This window comes from Amblyomma mixtum, chromosome 5 (genome assembly GCF_055824585.1).
Source record: "Amblyomma mixtum isolate Tamu chromosome 5, ASM5582458v1, whole genome shotgun sequence".
NCBI classification, from domain to species: Eukaryota; Metazoa; Arthropoda; class Arachnida; order Ixodida; family Ixodidae; genus Amblyomma; species Amblyomma mixtum.
In genome coordinates this window covers 88,343,869-88,363,663 of record NC_143016.1, presented here as the reverse complement: position 1 = coordinate 88,363,663, position 19,795 = coordinate 88,343,869, and positions in this window count along the sequence as shown.

Genomic DNA, 19,795 nt, shown 5'->3' with positions numbered 1-19,795 from the left:
GCTTCCCGCCGGGGAAACCTCCCACGCGGCCGGAAGAAGAGAGTGCGCCCGACGCCCTTCCACCGGCGACAAGCGCCCGAACACGCGGCTCGGTCGTCCTATCCCGCCGCCGCTGTCACAGTCCACCGTGACGCCGGCGCGCATTATACATATATGCCGCATGCCCCGCCGTCGCTCAATTGTGGGCCACCCGAGCGGCATCCGCCGGCAAAGGGGCCGACACGGCACCTATTGCTCCGTGGGCGCGGCGCGGCCCGTTTCCTTCTGTAATGGGGGCCACGCGACCCGATCGCGGCGGACGACGGTGCGAGGGAATCGGCTGTTACACACGCCTACAGGGGTTGGACTTTTCGGTTTAAGCCGAAAGATAAAAAAAAAAAAGCGATAGAAGCAAGCCGAATTCCCTTTTCCAAATTCGGTTTTAACCGAAAAAGGTTAGTATTTCTGCTAAAAGGCATAGATAGCTATAGCTATAGCTCGCTGCTGAGTGCAGGTTAAACTCACTGAAAGTTGAAAATTGCCTAAGTAGGGAAGCCAGGAGCATGATATGCGACGATGGTAGTGTAGGATAAGCAGCCCAGTTGTGCACGTTGAGGTGTCGCTCCGCTTGCTTACACGCCACTGCCGACCGGGAAGCATCATCTCCTCGCCGTATTCCAGTTAAGCACCGTTTCTTCACTAGTTGGTCGGTTAATTAGGTTAATGAAACGCATGTAGGATACTGACGCAAAACCGTGAATGGGCGCCACGAAAAAGTATGTTTTGGCTACAGCGGCAATGAGCGGCAGTTCTATCGCTCCCATCAACACGCAGACCACTTGATGCCGCATTCCTCACGCTGGACGCAGCGTGACAACCGGACAACCCAATCAAGGCATTTCCATTGAGCGGCCGCGACCAAACGATAACATGCCAACCTAGTTCTTAGAAGTAAGCTTCCACTTCAGTTTTTGTCTGGTGGCTATCTCATTTAACTTGAGTTACTCATTTGATTAGGGTAGCAATTTTTTCTACGAGCAGAGCTCCAAGCATTACCACGGGCACGTTCATTACTGGTAAATAAATTACTGGTAAATAATAGGTAAATACTGGTAAATAACATTACTGATAAATAACAGATACAACAAAATGCAGCTTACAACGAAGTGTATAACCACTGCACTTGCACTCTGAATTCGACGGTTCCCCCTCCGTGCAGCCGTCGACTTCGGTGGCCCTGGCCTGTATATATGTCATCTGTCACGTACACTGTTCGTGTCTCAAGTTCACGCAATACGACTAAGGGCTACGAAGTTTACTTTTTTTTTTAATTCGAGCTGTTTGCCATTAGGCATAATGAAAAAGGAAAGAAAGTTATAAAAAGGAGTGCAAACAAGCCTCGCTTAAAAAGCGGCAAAAGTTCGCGATAAAGCGATTATCTTGAGTCCACTTGCTTAGTCGTCTGCAACGTCCCATCGCAGGCCAACCAAGGATGGAAGTTTACTTGCTTCCATATAAGCAGCTGCATCGCTTGGCTTTTAATGGTGCAATGCGTAATTAGCATCTTTAGAATTTCGATTCACAAGTTCATTCCACGCTGATTGCTAAGACAGATTTGAAGCTCGGCTTTTTCGATAGTAGTGCATCCCGTAAACTTTTTACAGCGGGAGCAAAAACTTAATAACAGTAATTAATAACCCGTCTCGAGCTTGCTTACGAAGTGCAGGAGTGCAGGCCGCTCCAAAATCCCGAGCAAGCGGGGCAACAAACGGGACAGGCGCAAAAGAACCGGGAGCCTATAAAGAAACGGCGCTAGTAAATGACGGTTTAAGGATGATGGGGCCATCGGTGATTTACGACGCGTATATATTCGGTCGAAGGCACGGCTATTGACGCCCGATCCACGTGATGGAGTGCACTATACGCACAGCAAACACCCCGCTCGCGCAGGTTACCATGCAGCGAGCACAGGGTTCCCCTCTGTGCCGCCCCCGTCCCTGGTTTGATTCACAACCGGCCCGATATATGTATGCACGCCGGAGCTCCCCGCTCGCTCCCAAAGCAGTAAATAAATCAATAAAACACCGTGCCCGGTGACTGTGCTATCGGCAGATTGCCCACTGTTGCACACACGATAAGATAACGGGAGAAAAAAAAAGGGGGTGGGGGGAGCGCTCGCTTTGTAAAGCAAAGCTACTGACAGACGAGGTATCAAGGCTTATCAATGCCCTCTCCACGGCACCCGTATATTTGCATGCAGTGAGCAGTGAAAAGATCATAAATTACAGCAAAAGCTCCTCCTCTGTCCCTGAGCGCCAACGCGTGAAAGACGGAAAGAACAGCAAACACACGAAGAAAGCGACCACTGAACGTCAGCTGACTGCTGGCGGAGCTTCCTTCCTGGCAGCAGCAGCTCGAACTTCTCAATCGCGAGATTACGCGATTGAAAATCCACTTTTTGGAGCGAAAAGCTCCACTTTTCGCATGCAAGCTGAAGGTCAAATGACGCCTGGATTTGACCTCTAACCGGAGGACCGCAGGCGTGACTGTGACGTCATACACGTGACTTGTCGCAGCTATTACGGCTCAACGAGCGGCCAAGAAGCCAAGAAGTGGCAATGAGGCAAGAAGGGCTACGCCTTAATAAAGGCCAGCGCTCGCCGCCCAGTTGGCGGTCCTAGGGAGTGGGGGGGGGGGGGGGGGACCCCCTAGGACGTTCGGGAGAATCTGCAAAAGCCTTTGCAGATTCTCCCGAACGTCCGTTTTTTGGGCTCTCATAGAGCGAGACATAATTTTTGATGTAGAACTGAAAAGCTTTTTCGCCCGTGATGTGTCAAGTAGTCTTAATTCCCACAATTCCACGTTCTACACGTTCGTAGTTAGACCAAGTGCAATTTGTAGTGACTGTCGAGCTATCGTGTTCCTGCCATATGCCCCCACCGCTGTCTTGCCATGCCTCCGGCGCGGCGACCACGGCGACAGCGGTGCCATTGACCTGTGGTTGTGGCGGCAGCAACCTGGCCGGGGCGGAAGGAGGCAGCCCATTCATGTCATTATCCCCCCCCCCACGGGACACAGCGACCGCCAGCGAGGGGATCATCCCTATTTGGCTTGACAAGGAGCGCCGACCAGCCGCCTTGAAGGAGGGGACTGAGGGCGGAACAAAATCACTTCCCAGAACTGAGTAATGACGGCTGCTAATCCCACTGGTGAAATGTCGGGACAGGTGCTTTGACCTTCGCGGACATGCCGCGGCGGGATATCTCAGCCGTCGACTTGTTTCCCCTGGTATCGAAATGAATGTTGCTCGCGTAAACGTTAACATTCAAAATCGTTCGCCATTTATTGTTAACAACAAAGCGCACAAATTTTTTGTGTAAATAAAATAAATAAAGGAATCGTTGTTTCAATTTTTTTTCTTTCTTGATATACAGAAGTCTGTCCCCCCCCCCCCCCCCCCCCCCCCCCGCCCCCTGAAACCACTCTCTGGGACCGCCACTGTCGCCGCCTAGACACCGCAGACGTATGGAGCCAGAACCGGTCTCCGGGACGAGTTGTTCGACTCAGCATTGGAGGCGCCGGGCTGCTTCTAGCGATCCCTACGACAGAGAGGGCCACGAAGCCGCGTTCGCTAGATGTACAGTCTTTGTCAAAAGTAACCAGGCTGCATGTTTTGCTTCTAGCTCGTACAGTGGAGCCCTTACAGCTTCCCTGAAGCTGAAATGGTCGTTAAAGGTAAGGAATGGGGGTCTTCTTACTTTCCAACAACTTTTAGTCTTTAGGATGCCCACGTGGGCTCCACTATACAAGCTATAAGCAGACCATGCAGCCTGGTTACTTTTGACAAAGACTGCACGTCGCGAAAGCGGGCTCGTCTAGTTGATGAAACCGATGAAGAACGGAAGGTATACTAAGCCTGGAGAAGCAGCGGCACAGGCAACAAGAACACCTCAAGCGGAAAAGGGCAGCGGATGCTGCCAACGTCTCCGCGTCGACATCGGCCACTGGTTCGGTTGCCCTTCGTTCCCTAAAACCCGCAGCTCAGCCGAGTTGAGCCACAGCCATTTTTTTTTTCTTTCTAACCTTTTCGAACCATGCAGTTCAGCGACCAAACTGAGCCAAGTGAAGGGCTACGACGAGAAGCGAAAGTTCTGCAAAGTTTCCTAATGAGTCAGCGCCCCGACAGACCGCCCTACATAAGGCATTCGGCACGTGCTCCCAAGGACAGCAATATCACGTGCCGTGGCAGCGGAAACTATACAGCCGGAAACATTACCGGGTCCAACAATGCCGCGTGATGGAGGACTACCGCCTCGTCAGTTGACAGGACCGACCGGAACAGCTGGAGCAGACCGTCGCCCACATACTGTACGGATGACAGCGAAACCCGCGCCGTTTATGACAACCTGCTGCCATTACCGCAACCCTAGCAGCCGACGTCAAAAGTTCAAAAGGGGTACAAAACAGCTCTTGTCCCCACGTCAGTCGCCAGAATGCTATTCTCGGTGTCGTGGCTTTACACAGAACGTTGTGTACCGGCCTATACCGAAGTGTCAACCATAATATAAGCGACCATTTAATAAAGGCGAAAAAAAAATCACTGCACCGCCAGCGCTAGTATCCTCCTAGCAATCCTGAAAAGACTAGTTCGCAGAATAATGTCAAGCATACCGGTCATAAGAAAAGAAATTACCGACACAAACACGGACCACTCTGGGTGCGACTGCTAAAAAAATAAAAAAATAAAAAACATTTCCACTAAAGTCGAGCCCGCTTATAACGAACCTGACGGCCGCGCGGATTGCATTCGTTGTATCCGAGGTTCGCAGTAAGTGGACTTCTCATTTTACAGGCAGAAATACGAAGTGCAACGAAGCTGGCGTTTATTTCTTACAACAGCTCGTTACGAGCGCCTGAACAAGACGCTTCCCAAGAACAGGACATAACTGGCTAAAGCGTTCACAGCATATAGCTGCATGCAGGCTGGCCTCCTCATTATCGTCATCAGATTCTCTGCAGTATGGCAGTGCTCGTACTCCGCATACGATGGGTTCGTGAGTATACGACTTCGCGATGACCGAGTCATGATCAGCACCGACGAAGCCATCCAAGGCGAAATAATGTCCGGCCATCTGTGCATCGACAACGCGTTGTTGTAAATCCGTACGCTTTTAATCACGCGGATCTTCAGCAGTGTTCTCACTCGCTAATTGCCCCATAAAGCATGCTTTAAGGAAGCAAATCTTGATGCACTCTGCAGTCAGTCTCATTCACATGGCCTTAATCATTTCCACAGCGGCGAACAAGGATATCCGAAACGGAACATCGCCATCTGGTGTTTGAATTACAATCAGCATGAGATGGATGAAGCAACCTCGAGCACGTGAATGACACCAATGTCCGATGGCTGGATCTTGCAAGTGGCATTTGGTGGCGAGTAGGAAGTTGTCACCACAGCTTGAGAAAGCAACACGTGGTTAAGAAAGGAACCTTATCAAGCACGAGCTGGAGCTCTCATTCTTTTCGCTATGTCACGGTCGAGCTCAACAAGCCACTCGGCGAGCAAATCGTGCACAATGCTCATCGCGCCGCAGGAACTTACGCCTGCTAGCACGCTTGTCGCATTATCCAGGTCTTCTCGTTCGGCCTAGACTTCCGAAAACGGAGCTCCCAAAGCGCCACCGTGCAGGAGAGCAGCCAATGACAAAAGACTGACGCCGGTCATAGCCGTTCTTCCTGCCGAGTCCTTCAACAGAGCCTTTCAAGGCAAGCGCTTTCAACGGTAGTACCTGGACAAACTGCTCCGTTTCGTCGGCAACGTCTGGCCTATTTCTAATTCGTTTCTGGGTCCCCAAGCACTTTTCGAGGGAGGGTTGAGTCACAGGCCTAGTGCGGCCTAGCTTACGGCGCCTCCTCGTTCGTTCTAGCCGAGTTACCCCGCCATGACTGTTCGCTGTATCCGAGACACAGCTGCATTGCCCTAATGCATTGTCGCATATTTTGGCGGCAGCATCGCCCTCATTCGTTATAACTGCGGCCGTTATAAGTGGGCTCGACTGTATATGCCCACGGAAACCCTCGTGCCGCCTATCGAGTAGGCCGCCTTCTCTTCGTTCGTTTCTAATTCCTCTTCTCCAGAGTTCACACGTGGATCACGCCGGCAACCTCCTACCTAGGCAGCCACGTACGCTCCGCGAGGCAAACAAGGACTCGACCTTGTTCGATTCCTCCAGCCTTCGCTCTTCCGCTCCCTCGGCGGGCGTGGACACAGAGCAGCAGCAGCAGCGAGTCGACCGAACCCGGCTTCTCGCCGTCGCTCCCTTTTCCTAGAATCGTTCCGCCCCGGCGCCATTTTTCTTTTGCGCCGTTCGTCCGTCAGTCCCGCCGCTTCCTTTCTTCTTTTTTTCCCCTCCCGAGAAGAAGAGAGCGACAGGACGTCGGAGGAGCGCATCAGCGCTAGCGGCGCGGCGACAAGAAGGAGACACACCACCACCGCAGAGGCGCCAGCGAGACGAGCAGGCCTGCTTCTTCCCTCCACGGCGATAGGGTCAAAGGCGCTTGCCCCCACCGGCGGAGGGTGGGCCGCACGGCCGTACTCGGAAAACCGCGGCGAAGGGAGCAGTGCGCGAGCGCGAGTAAAAGCTGCACCTTGCCTGCGTGCAGTGTGGGTTGTGTTGCGTATACGCGACTGCAAATGCTGCGTACGGGAGCGGCGCGAGCTGGTTTATAACGCGGGCACCGAACCGAGCAGGACGCGGCTCCACGTTGCGAAACAACAACAAAATGCATACCGAGACTACCGCATCCACTCGCTAATAGGGTCGAACGTTTTTTTTTTTCTTCTTTCATTTCAAAACAGCTCTCCTCAAACTGCAGGGCCGTACAGTATTTGACTCAGAAACACGCCAGTGAAGCGACAGCAGAGAGCCTTGGCTTCGGGCCGCCTTCACGAAGTATGGAAGTCGCTGCAACCAGCACTGCGTGGAAAATCGGTCGAGTGTGTTGAAATGGCGGTTGGGCGGCAGTTTTACTTGAATTTGAAGCATAGCGTTTCTTGAATTTTGTTTCACGAAAAAAAAAATAACAAATGGTCACTGTGCTTTTCTCACAGAAACATTCTCGTTTAGATGGGGTCTTCCCCTCTGCCTTCCTTTCTTGATACCCCCCCTGATTCATCCCCCTTTCACAGGCCCAGTTAGACAACACTGTAGTTTGCCTTCCCCCTCTTCTCATTCCAGGCTAGGCTGGACACTAGAAAAGCGAGGCTGGCCCTACAAATGGCCCGCAAAAAAAACAGCGGGTCACACACCCTACTACACACGCGCCACGGCCAGAAACTGTAACAAAGCGCGCGAAGCAAGGCAGGCGGCCGTTCTCGCCTTCGTTACGCACACACAGACGGGCGGGCTCTGCGGTCGCCGCCGTCGGCCAGCGGAGGCGGCAAGGCGTGTGGGAGACGCGTTCCGAGACTCGCAGGGCTGCTGCTGCTGCTGCACTCCTGACAGCCCGGCGGAGAGGGGGGAGGACCGCTCCTACGCCGGCACACGAGAGTACTGACCCCGTCGCCGCACGCAAGCGGCCAGCTCGCGAGCGACCGCGCCACTCAACAGTGCCGAGACTCTCCGGCACGGACAACGCGTAGTACACGAGGCGCGCGGCAAAGCGAGATTGGCAGGCAAGTTGGGGCCCTAAATGACCATCGTTCCGCAGTAGGCGAGTCGAGAGAACACCTAAGCTGCCGGACAGGACACAAGTCACTTTCGAGCAGCAAACGGGTACGTTCGTACGGTTCGCGGGGCTTGGAATGTACGGATGCAAGGAAAAAAAAGAGCAAGCAACTATGACAGGCGCTACAAGGCAAACACGCTCTGGTTCCTGCAGCGCGTCCCTACGAGATCCTCATTCGAACGACGTCCGGCGCATCTTTTCTCCCACTGGCGGGCATTACTGGGCCAACAACGGCGGAGCGGCGGCGGCCCGTGCGTAGGAGACCCGCAGCTACTCCGTCGTCCACCCGCGCCCGGATGACGGCCGCCCACCCCGGGTTCACTCGGCCAAAATAGAAACCGGCACCAGCAGAGGAGGAGGAGGAGCTGCTGTGGGCGACGACGTCCAGGCCGCGGACACTTTCCCGCTCTTTTTCGAACCCGCTCCTCCGGACGCCCACGCGCCCAGCAGGGAGGGGTTGTTGGGGCTAAAAGCGGCGGGTCTTGGAACACATCCGCGCCGCCGCCGCCGCCGGAGGCGAGAGCGGCTCTCGCCCCGCTATATCGACACCACACTCCCTGCCGTGTTGATCCGGGCAGCGAGCACGCACGTTCCCACACGGAGCCGACCCTGCGGCCGCCCCGAACGACCCCGTGCCCCACCTCCTCCTTTCGGGCTGCTCGCCAAGGCAGCTAACGCCTGAGCTGCCTCGTCCAGCGAGTTTCCGCCCAGTGTGCTCGTTAAGTCTTCCGACCCAGTAACTGCGCTCAACTACGCACACTCGCCAGTGCCACACGCCAGCCTGGGCTCACGTCGCTCACGATGCCACTGTTTAGCGGAACCGAAAGCCTAGTGGAAAAACGCGCGCATGAAAGACACTTTATCTCCCTGCTCCAGGTGATTGCCCACTAGAGTCGGATACAACTCCAGAACAAAGCGGCCTTTGCCCGTCAAAGGAGCCCGTTCCAGCTAATGGTGTCGGCCGATTTCCATGAGCCTGCTAGCATGGCAATACATGGTGTGGCAGATGGAATGAGATAGTCCTCTTCCTGCATTTTAACGCTAGCAGGCTCATGAAAATCGGCCGACGCCATTGGCTGGAAGTGGATCCTTAATGGGGAAAAGCAGCTTCGTTCTTGATTTGTATCCGACTATAATCACCCACCTTCGATTTGGACAGTAATAAAAACTGCGATAGGAATATACAGACGAGCGACTGTCAACACGAAAAAAAGAAAGGTGGGGGGGGGGGGGGGGGGGGGCAGCTTTCATTTCACGGTTACAACACACGGTGTCCGACCCGCCGTACAATGAAAGGAGCTGCCTTATCCGAAGCAATTCGCCGGATGCCCGTCATCGCTAAACCAAGCTCAGCCCGAGACGTGCGCGTCGTTCACCGCGCGTTCGTGCGCGGGAAGTAGTGCAGTGCACTCGGGCCAGACTCACAGTAGGGGCGTTCACCGCGGCTGCCGCCCGACCGCAACACCCGCGCGGCGGCGCAGTTCACCCACTGCGGCAGCAACGCAGGGACGAACCGGGCCGGGGCTGAGCTGCCCCTGGGTGTCGACGCCTGAGAAGAGGAGCGCATTCTTCCTCCCTCATCGCCGTGCGGGGAGGCGAGCTGCGCACCGCTCCTTCCTCCGGGAAACGGCCCACGCGCGTACATGCACTGCACGCGCCGTGAAATCCGAGCACGCCGGCGCCGCAACGGAAGCACCCACCAGTACCACTACCACTACTCGGTCACGTACGCACTGGGTCTGACACTCGTGGCTTCGCTTCCGATGGCAAAAAGAAAGAAGAAAACTCGTTTGCCAACACTACAAACCGCGTCCATGCCCACCGAGGCTTCCCAGGGGGAAATGCCAAGCACGATGTAGCGCGACTTTCTCATCCAAAGGGCGCGCGGCAGTGTTTCACCGTTCTGGGGAAACGGTGTTGGTACCGTGCCTGATCACGTCTGTACGCTTCTTTGCGCGTTGAGCTGAGCGAGTCTCGGGGAAGCTGAGGTTGTGCTCTTAAGCTCTCTAGAACACTGAAATGCAGTTCAAGAGAGCATGCTCCCGGGCTGCATTACGCGAAGAAGCCAGAGGCGCTGCTCAATGTCCTGTGTGTCTTCTCTTGTCCCTCATCTGGTTCTCACGCCGGCTTGTTTACACCGAGAACACTGAGGTGGCGAAATAGTGCCTGCCGCTTATTACTGCGCCAAACAGACTGCATGCCCTTTCAGGTGTGTGTGTGTGCGTGTGTGTGCGCGTGCGTGTTGTGATAGCGCGCGCGCACACACAAAAACGTGCACGCTAACCTTGGAACCGATACGAGTGCGCACACGCACGTTGCAAACCTCTAAGCGGACAGCCCGAAACTAGCTCGCGATGCGCTCCGGCTTGGCGCCCCACATATGCGATTTGGAGACCATAAAACGACGCCCGGCGAACGGAACATGCCCTACACGAGAGCATCGGCGCTTTCGTTTCGCGTAACCTTGAGAACCGATACTGCGTGAGTCACATCCTTAACCCGGCCCGGGTCAAGCGTATCTCATCGCGGGGTGGAGGATTACGTATGCCCCTCCATGCGCGCCCGCAGCATCGAGGCGGCACAGATTCGTCCCTATCGCCGTCGAGCCGGCTTTCTCGAAAACGAAGAAAAAGGCACCGATACTAAAACACGGACACCAGCAACTTGCAAGAGCGTAAGAGAGAGAGAGAGAGAGAGGTGTCCTCGGCGAGTCTTCCTCCCCATCATCTCATCATTCCCAAAGAGCGCGGCGGCATCTCCTCCCTTCTTTGACGCGCGCCGCCGCCGCCGCGGATCCACCTACACGTCCTTCCTAGCGGCCTCCCCCCCTTTTTTTCCTCGTCACTTGGCTCGCTCGTGTTTCCTTCAACGCCCATTCATGCCGAGGATGCCGGCGGCCGATGCACCCTGGCGCTCCCTCTCCCCTCCGCGCCCTTCTTCTTCGCCGCCGCCTTCGATGGTCGTCGCGGGAGATTTCTATCGCGCAGCAGCAGCAACCACGGCGTCCTCCTTCGGGCGGCGTTCGATGAGCGACGAATGCACGCCCCTGATCGCGCGCGGAGGGGGGGCCGACGACCGGCGCGAGCGCGTAGGTAGGTTAGCCGGACAGCGGCGGAGGCGAAAGCGAAGCCGCCCACGCCAGCGTCACCGGCCGCCGACGAAAGGGTCAACCACCACCACCGCGGGCGCACTACTACTACTGCCGAGCCAAGGACGGCCGCGCCCCGGGGGACCCGCAGGGGAGGAGGGGACAGTGCAACCGCGCAGAACGCTTTCCCCGACGCTCTGTCTGCACTGCGGGAAAGTACACGAGCTGGGTCCGTGCGGTCTCACGCCCACGGTTCGGCTGGAACTGGACTGATGTGGAGGACGCGAGCTGCTAGATCTTGCCAGTATAGTAACCCGTACAAAAGGTTTCTAGAATAACGCAAGTGAGGCGTTTGCAAGCTGTGATGAGGACAAACGCCAGTAAGCTTCGTTTCGATCGCTGCCACTCAAAAGTGACACGGGCAAAGTTTAGTGAAACTTTCGTGAAGTGCACGTCCCTTGAACGAACGGCACTTTCGGTGCGTGCTGTCACAAGGCGAAAAGAAATGCCACTTGGAAATGATGGCGGTGGAGATCGATGTCGCAGCACCTTGTGGAAACTGACTCGTTTCCGCGTAAATAGTATAGAACACAATTTCATCTCAAAATCTAATTACTCCAGGTTAATTTTCAGTTTTATACCTACATAAGAATACGTGCTGTTAACTACAATTAGCAACACCATCCGAGAGAGGTAATACCCCTGCTATGGGTATTGCTTTCCAACCGAATGTCATACGACTCGACCGTCGCCTTGCGCTGCTACACGAATATTTGAACGGCATTCGGCTGAGATACATTCGAGTCAACGGAGCTCCGCGAAGACATTCGAGATTTTGGAATGCCTTCCAGATTAGAGCACAGCCCGCACTGAACAACCGTAGTTGCCATCGATTCACCCCTCCCACAGTAACGTCGGACGAGTGCTTCGGTTGTACGGATATTGATTTCCATACGTGTTGCTCTATTTTTCTGCCGTTTCTTTAGCAAATACAGTTGAAACTCGTTACAACGAAGTTGAAGGGGCCTTATACTTCGTTATGGCCGTAGCTTCGTTATAGCCCGTGTTGACTGAGCTTCCAAGGGGAATCGTAATTACTTCGTTATATCCATTTTTGTTATAAACCGTTTCGTTATAACGAAATTCGACTTACTTCTTGTACTCGCTAAAGCATTTGCCGCATAAGCGCGAAATTTCTCAAGGAATGCACCGATGAGGACGACTGCACTCCGGTACTGCTCCTTACATCACTGCGTACAAGCAGCCAGAGCTCGTTTGCTTGCCATAAAACGTAAGCTGCGCTTTAGTTATATTAAATAACACCATTTTTGTACCGTTTGTACCCTTGCTTATTTACGCAGTGCGACAACTGTGTAGGAAGCGTCGATGTGATCGCGCGCAATGCATGGAAACATTGGTGGCCGGGCTGCTTACATCGTGTATAGATCGGCGCTTCTCGCTAATTGTCCCTGTTTTCTCCGATGTGACGAATACTTAATTTCGAATCACTTTATACAGAAGATTGTTCGGTGATCGTTCGCATTAAATGAAATTGCTTGCGCGGCACTCTCCCACCGGCGCTTCCCGTTCATTGAAAGCGCGTCCTGAAATGTAAGCAATAGTCGATTTCGGGTCACTGTTGTCAAAACTACTCTCGTTAGTCATTTTAATTTGCTAAAACTTGTGAATTCGCTCTCCACAACCGCCGAAAGTGCACACACGAACCCCGCGGACTCGTTAGGCCTATCGCAGGAGAAGGTCGTCGTCTCTTGACAAAGCGAGAGTAGTTGTTTAAGTGTGCGCATTATTTTTGGTTACTTATGACTTAAAACAAATTCTCATTAAAAAGCACGAACAAGGCAAAAAGGTGGAGATCTTAAGACCCTTTATTTCCCAAAACATTTTTTTCTTTACCTCGGAGTACTGCTATTGAGACTACACACTCGCCTTGCCGGACAAAACTACGGGGCAAGTATTGCGACGATCGCCGGCCTGAACGACGAAACCACGCAGAGGACAGGCGGTGATGACACGCGCAGTAGGTCGCAGTCTTCGCGCACAAACCGAAACCCTGTAGGGCCCAATGGGCGTCGTCGCCGCCCGTTAGACTCCAGGCTCGGCCCCGACGGGTCCCATTACAGCTCGACCATCCGGGAGCCTATCGCAGCCGCCATTCCAGCCGTTTCGCAAAAACCCGCCACGCTGCTGCTCTACATCGGCGTTGTAGTTGGCCTAATTGGTGATACCAAAACACCGAGGCAAAAGTAATAATAAAAAAAAACGGCGCGTAGATAAGGGACAGAAGATGCGAGCGAACAACCAGTCTTCTGCTCTGTTCATTTGGTGACTCACCAGTGGTCAGTTTGGTCGCGCGTGATCTTCAACACGCACAAGCAAGCTGAAGTGCGTCAGTTGAAAAGTGGAGATCCGGCGTGCCCCCCCCCCCCCCCCCCCCCCCGCCCTCTTCCCCTCTCCCTTGCCGCAGCGGCAGCAAGAGAGCGGCAACACAGGAGGAGACAAGCGACGATGTTCCCCTATCGTTTTTTTAGTTTTTATTTGTTTTTATGAATGGAGAGGCGCGCCGGCATTTTTACGCACCGCCGCAGCGCACAACGAGTCTCGTAAGGAAGGTCACCGCTCGAAAGAGCGCATTCCCCCCCCCCCCCCCCCCCCCCCCCCCCCCCCTCTAAAGCGTCAACTGCTTGCCGGCTGGCCGTATTTCTGTCGCGCGCGGTTGGGGGAAGGGGTCACAAACAGCGTACGAACACTTCTCTGAACGGAGAAGATACGACACAGAGAGAAAAAGAAAAAGAGGGGGGGCTGCACACAGCGACAAACACTTCTTTGTTGGCGAGCATACGTGCAGTGAGCGCAACTTGCTACACGCTGCCAGCCAAACGAACGACGGGCTCCGGCTGAGGGGAGCCAGGGAGGACAGAGCCCCTCTGCGCGTATCGGCTCAGTGTCAGGGAGTGTTAAAAGTATAACGTCCACATTGTCTAATATACAGTGTTGCATTTTCCCCGCTCTATGTAGCGGTCTTTTTGAAGGCTACTCAAGCAGCACCAGATTTGTCATTAACCAAACGAGGTAAGCAAAAATATTCACGAATGGAGAAGCCGAAAAAACTGTTACCCACTCCCACAAACCACATGTGGCCAACGGCAGTGCATGAAAGCAGCCCCCAGGACCGCAAAGGGTGGGCAATCGCGGCCCTCGGCGTCGACTCTGTAAAGGAAATCCCGCGACCGCCGGAAGGAGAGGATAGACACTCCCGAGAGGCCTCGCTGTGTACAGATGTACGGTGTCTGAATGCAGCTTCCTTTGGTCAAAGGAACCGAGGCAGCCTAGTACACACACACATGTCGTCCCGAGCGCCCTCCCTCTGTCCCAGCCGCAGCGTGTAACTGCAGCTCAGCACGCGCGCGCCTTCTTACGCAGCTGGCTTGGCAGCGACCGCGCACAGGCGCACAAAGAACATCACGCCACCCCCGCCGGCGCTCGTCAGGTAGGGCGACAGCTGTCTTTTTACAACGCGGCGCCCGCGCTAACGCGACGACGAACCGGGGCAGCCCTAGAGCACTTCTCCGAACACGGTGAGTTGGGGTTGAGGTCGTGTACGCTACCGGTGGGGTTAGCCTCGCGATTATTCAGCCGGCAACTGCTCCACCGTAGCGACACTTACATCTAAATTAAAACCAATAAATTGGGCACAGATCAGTGCCCTAACAGAGCTATAGGCCGCCAAAGCGAACAAGCGTCCACAATACCCATCAATAGCTGCTGTTAGCTTTCCGAGTCCAGAACAGAGTCCCGAGAGAATTTTAGAAGAAGGCGGGAAGCCTCCTTTCCACCTGGTCGGGTTCCGTTCGGGTCCCGTTCGGGTATACACTGTCATCAAGTGAACCGCGTTGGGTTCCTGCCCTGTTGAGGGAAGCGAGTGGGACACACCTCTCCGCGTGGTAATCTGGCCAGCACATATATAAGGCCGTGCACGCCACATATGATGTATAGTCGTGTGGCCGGTAACGGACCATACAACTCGAAGATTCAAGAAGCTCATGTCCACAACAACCACATCAGCCTTCGCTTAGGAGAGAAAGAGCCGACGCATGTCTAATTCCGCCCATCGCACGCATCGCCTGTGGCTGGACCCTGCAAGGCTGCGCTGATCCTCACTACCGACGAGTCTTTCTGTTAGTGCCACACGGCAGACGCGTCCGGCGTGCCTGCAAGGCTGCCACAGCGCCCGCCACCATTCTGCTGTCCACGGAGCTTGGCGAGAGGCCGCGAGCGTGAACAAATGGGCCTATCGCCACGTGTTGCAAGGCGCTATAAAAAAATGGCGCCCGCGACGTCCAGTGAGGAACGCCCTCCTCTCCATATATCGTATACCAGCACGGGTCGCCATCTCGGAGTTTACACAAGAGAAGCGCCCTTCTTCGACCGTCCTGGCAAGGTTCTTGGCTAATTTTTCTTTCAATTCTCTCTGTTTAAGATCGGGAGAGAGGAGATGAGGCAACAAGGCTAATGTGTGTCATTGCTTCAGGGGCAACAAACAACAAACACATTCTGAAGGTGTCGTTGTATGCGTTCGGCCGCATTGCCATCACAAGATCGCTTCCACCAACTGGCCGAGAATCAAACCTTTCTTACGACAGTGGCCCGCTGCTATCGCCTGGCGACACGTGGTAAGATGCCAAGAGGTCCAACGAGGCTAGCGGAGCGCTCCAGTACGCCTTGGGTCCACCTACCCTCGCTTTCAAACGACTACTCCCCCTCCTTTTCCACTTTTTTTCCCTCTGCCTACGAATGACCAAGACGAGGGACGCGGCCCGTTCATTAGGGCCGCCGCAGCGCGTGCTTTCCCAAAAAGAAACGTTTTCCCAGCGGAGCCGTCACCGGAAGCTGCAGCGGCCCTTCTTGCGCTTATCTGGGACCAAACAAGCGCCCTGACCCCGCAGCCGAGGGAGGGAGGGGGGAGCCGATGGATGGACGCATCCTTTCCCGACCGCCGGTGCCGAATCTTATCGGCGCGCTCCACAAAGGCAACAGGAAGCACCCGGAAAGAGTCAACGCGACCCTCCTCCACATCTTCGCCCCCTCCTCCCCCGCTCTGCGCGGCGGAAACGGCGGAGAACGCGGCGCGAACCACGTCGCCCACCCCCGCGCGCCATCGGAGCAGCGAACGCCGGAGGCCTACACACACCCCAAATTAGCAGGGGGTCCCCCGGGCGCGAACGAAGGCAGCTGGGGGCCCCGCTTTGGCTGACTACGAGGCAGATGCTGCCGGGAGTCGAACGCGCGACATGCGAGCGGGTCGAGACGCACTTCCAAAAGCTAAATCTGATACGAGGATACGCACCCATCCGAGAACGAACCTCGCAAAACAAGAGCGATTATCGTCCACGGAACAATGGTGATTTGGAAATGACCAGCTCAGGTTTTGCAGAACAGTTCCGACAGCTGTCAACAATAGAATTGAATATCTGCTTCTGTGCTCCAACCCTGTCGAACAAAAACAAAACGCCAATCAGAGCTAAAAAAGGGGTAGGATGATTGGAGAGCTGCCAGAGCTGCTGCTTGGGACCAAACCTTTCCGCGGTTCTGCTTCTTCAGCCTACCATGAAACGGGCGCTAGAAAATGACGCAAGGCATGCTCTCACACCGCTAATACAGCACATACGTACTCTTTCGACGGCTGTAAATGTAAAGTGAGGATGACAGAAATCGCTGTGCCTATGAGGTCTACCACTGCGTACCTCACCCCCCCCTCCCGCCCCTTCCACACGCACGGAGCAATTGAGACTTCCGAGTACTGCACTACCGTACCGACACTAATGTCGCAATCCAAGAGAGAAATATTTAAAGAGTGGCAAAAGTCGGCCTGAGTAACAACCTCCAGCTTGCTATTTCACACTAGGAGAGGGGGAAAACGAGGGAATATGTGAGTTACTTATGACAGAACAGTGAGCTGAACTAGTGATGCCAAAACCATGATTTCGTCGTCACTGCCTCGGGCTTTAAGTACAGCTACAAGCCAATATAGAAGCCATGGGTTTCACGTCCGTTAGGCGACAGGGACAATGCGACAAACCTTTCGTTCAATTAACACTCAGTCGCGCCACAATATGCGCAGTCAGGATATAAGCGAACCAAGGTGCATTGTTGTTTGCTAGAAAAATATAAATTTATGACAGAAGCCTAGCGGGCGTCCTGTCTTGTTCCGTGCAGTGCTCGCCAGAACGACACGCATTCTAGAACAAAGGGAGGCCAGGCATAGGATCGTGCGTCTCCCGTTTGGCGCTCGTATACAAAACAAACTTCGGCGGGAGCGCTTCATTCAGCGTAGCCCCCCACAGCACACGCCTACCCCTGAGTGCACACACATAGCACGCGCGCGACCGACCGACCGAAGCCGTCCGCGCCGCAAGCGACGACGCCCCGCGGTCTGCGCCCATTTCCACGACACCTGGACGGGAGTGTCAGGCACCGGAACGGGCGCGGCGGTTTCCTCGCGTTGCGTCCCGTGAGTCACCGAACAATCCGCTCGCGAGTGTACGTGCGCGCGCCAGCGCTCTGCGGACGGTCTGCTTCAGTTGCCACGACTGCACGCGCAAGAATAAGCTGGAGCTCTCACGAAGGCGCGCAATTAGCACGGCAAACAAATATTTTATACACGCCCCATTACTTTCGTTATATCGGTTATATAGACGACTATCACCCACAGTCGGATACAACTCAGGAATGAAGCGGTTTTTGCCTATCAAAGGACCCACTTCCGGCCAATGGCGGCCGTAGGCCGGTTCTCGCGACCCTTGCTAGCGTGACAATGCCGGAAGGAGTCTGTCCATTTACATCATAGAGTTTCTTACTATTACCTAGAGGGAAAGCTGGCAAGCCGTCTATGGGAGTTTGCATGGAGGCCCCACGTGACCACCTCAGCCACCATGGGCGCTCAAAGCATCATGGGGCGGTGAGCTACTTGTTGCGGAACTGCAACTTTTCGCCAAAAAATAATCAAGAAATAAAGCTGTTTGATAACTACAAACGTCCTGACATTCAATATCTTGTCTAATGATTGCAACAAACGAGCAGAAAAGTATTTAAGTGCAAAGTTTGCCTAAAATAAGAGATGACTAGCTTTCCTATTGGCCAAGTGATGAACACTAAAAAAACTAATATTTCGTAGTTAACAGGCGCACTTTTAAAAGTAAATATGTTTTCAAAAAAGATGTTGTTGTTTAGATACTTTAAGAGGTTTTTTAATGGCATTTCGGAAGAGTAAAACCTTTTATTGGCGTCGTGTGTCGTCGAGTTTTCACTACTATGGCTTTTGCACACTGCGCTCGCGCGAAAGTCGTCTGCGCACACACGAACAGCGTTTTCGGAATGAAACATCTCAGTAAAGCCACTCCGTGTTCCCAAAAAATTACGACTGTTCCGCAACAAGTAGCTCACCGCCCCATGATGCTTTGGGCGTCCATGGCGGCTGAAGTGCAGCGCCGCCAGCTTTCCCTCTAGGTAATAGTAAGAAACTCTATGATTTACATCTGCCACCCCCTGCATTGTCGCGCTACCAGGTTCAGGAGAATCGGCCGACGTTATTCGCTGGAAGGGGATCTTTTGCTGAGGAAAAGCGGGCAAGTTAAGTGCACTTAAGGAGAGTGTACTTCGCTGTAAGTACACTTTGTCGCACCTAAACGACGCAAGTGAGTGTCACTCGCGAAAGAGTGAACTCCGCTATAGGAGTGCGTTCACGGACCACACTTTGCTGGCCGAGTGCGTAGCCTCGACGCCAGCGGTTCCAATGGTACAAAATTTATAGTGCATAAAAAGTACTTACAACTTTATTTCACGTGCTATAACACAATTTTCAGAAAAAAGTTCGTTGGTTATAGCTACAAGCGAAGCAACAAAACAAGTAAACGTGATCAGATGCAACATCGCTGCCCGCCGAAATCTTGTTTGTGGTCAAAATTCTGGATAGTCTTGGCTGTACTTGGCTTTTCTTCTATTTTCGTTTTTTTTTTCATCGTTAAAAACTGTTGAACCTCGTTTTATTTGCGCTATCACGTTAAGCAATCAAATATTATGAGTCTTTCTTTCTTTTCCATCGTCCTGTTCACAAATTCCGCTCATTTTCTGTCGAAATTGTTTTTTTACAACGAGTGCACTTTGCTTTCCCGTTTAGCACTGCGTGGCTCAAAGTGTCACTCGGGATGCCGAAGCGCACTCCCAGTAAGCCCGTAAGTGCACTTAACTTGCCCGCTTGACAGCGGTATACCATCCGGCTATAGCAGCCACTTAATGACAGCGTTGTACACAGGTGGCAGCAGTGGGAGGAAGGTCTCTTTTTTTTAGCCGAAGGGGGGGGGGGGGGGGGGGTTATTTGTTTGTTTCAGAGGAAAACGGCCGAAGTCTGAGGGTTTTGATGCCAGAATGTATTATGCATCTACATTTTCACTCTCCTGTGTCCGCTCGCGTAGTTCCTTTCGTCCGTCCGTCAATGCTGGGCCAAACAACGTGGATTGCTGACCGTACTGCCTTTGCCCCTAAGTGCACTGCTACGCGGACGCGTACGGAGGAACTATAGTCAGATACAACTCAAGGATAAGGCGGCAGATGTAACTCAAAGGAAGCACCACAGACAACTGGCGTCGACTGATTTTCGTGACGCCACTATTCATTCGATTAAACCGTGGTCATTCCTCATTCATCCACCGCCCCTTCCGATTTCACGCTAGCAGGTCCAAGCGGATCACTCAATGGGGACGGGGGGGAATCGGTCGACGCCATTGGCTGGAGGGCTCCTTGAGAGGATCTGCCGCTTCGTTCCTGAGTTGTATTCCACGGTGTAAGAAAATATTTTCTTAGACCGTGGTTGTATCCTACTATGCTATGCGAGTGATTCAGTATATCCATGCGTGTTATGCAAAATATGGAGAGGTTTCAGTATAAGAACTCCTGTGAGGAGGATGATCAATTGTCACCGTAGTC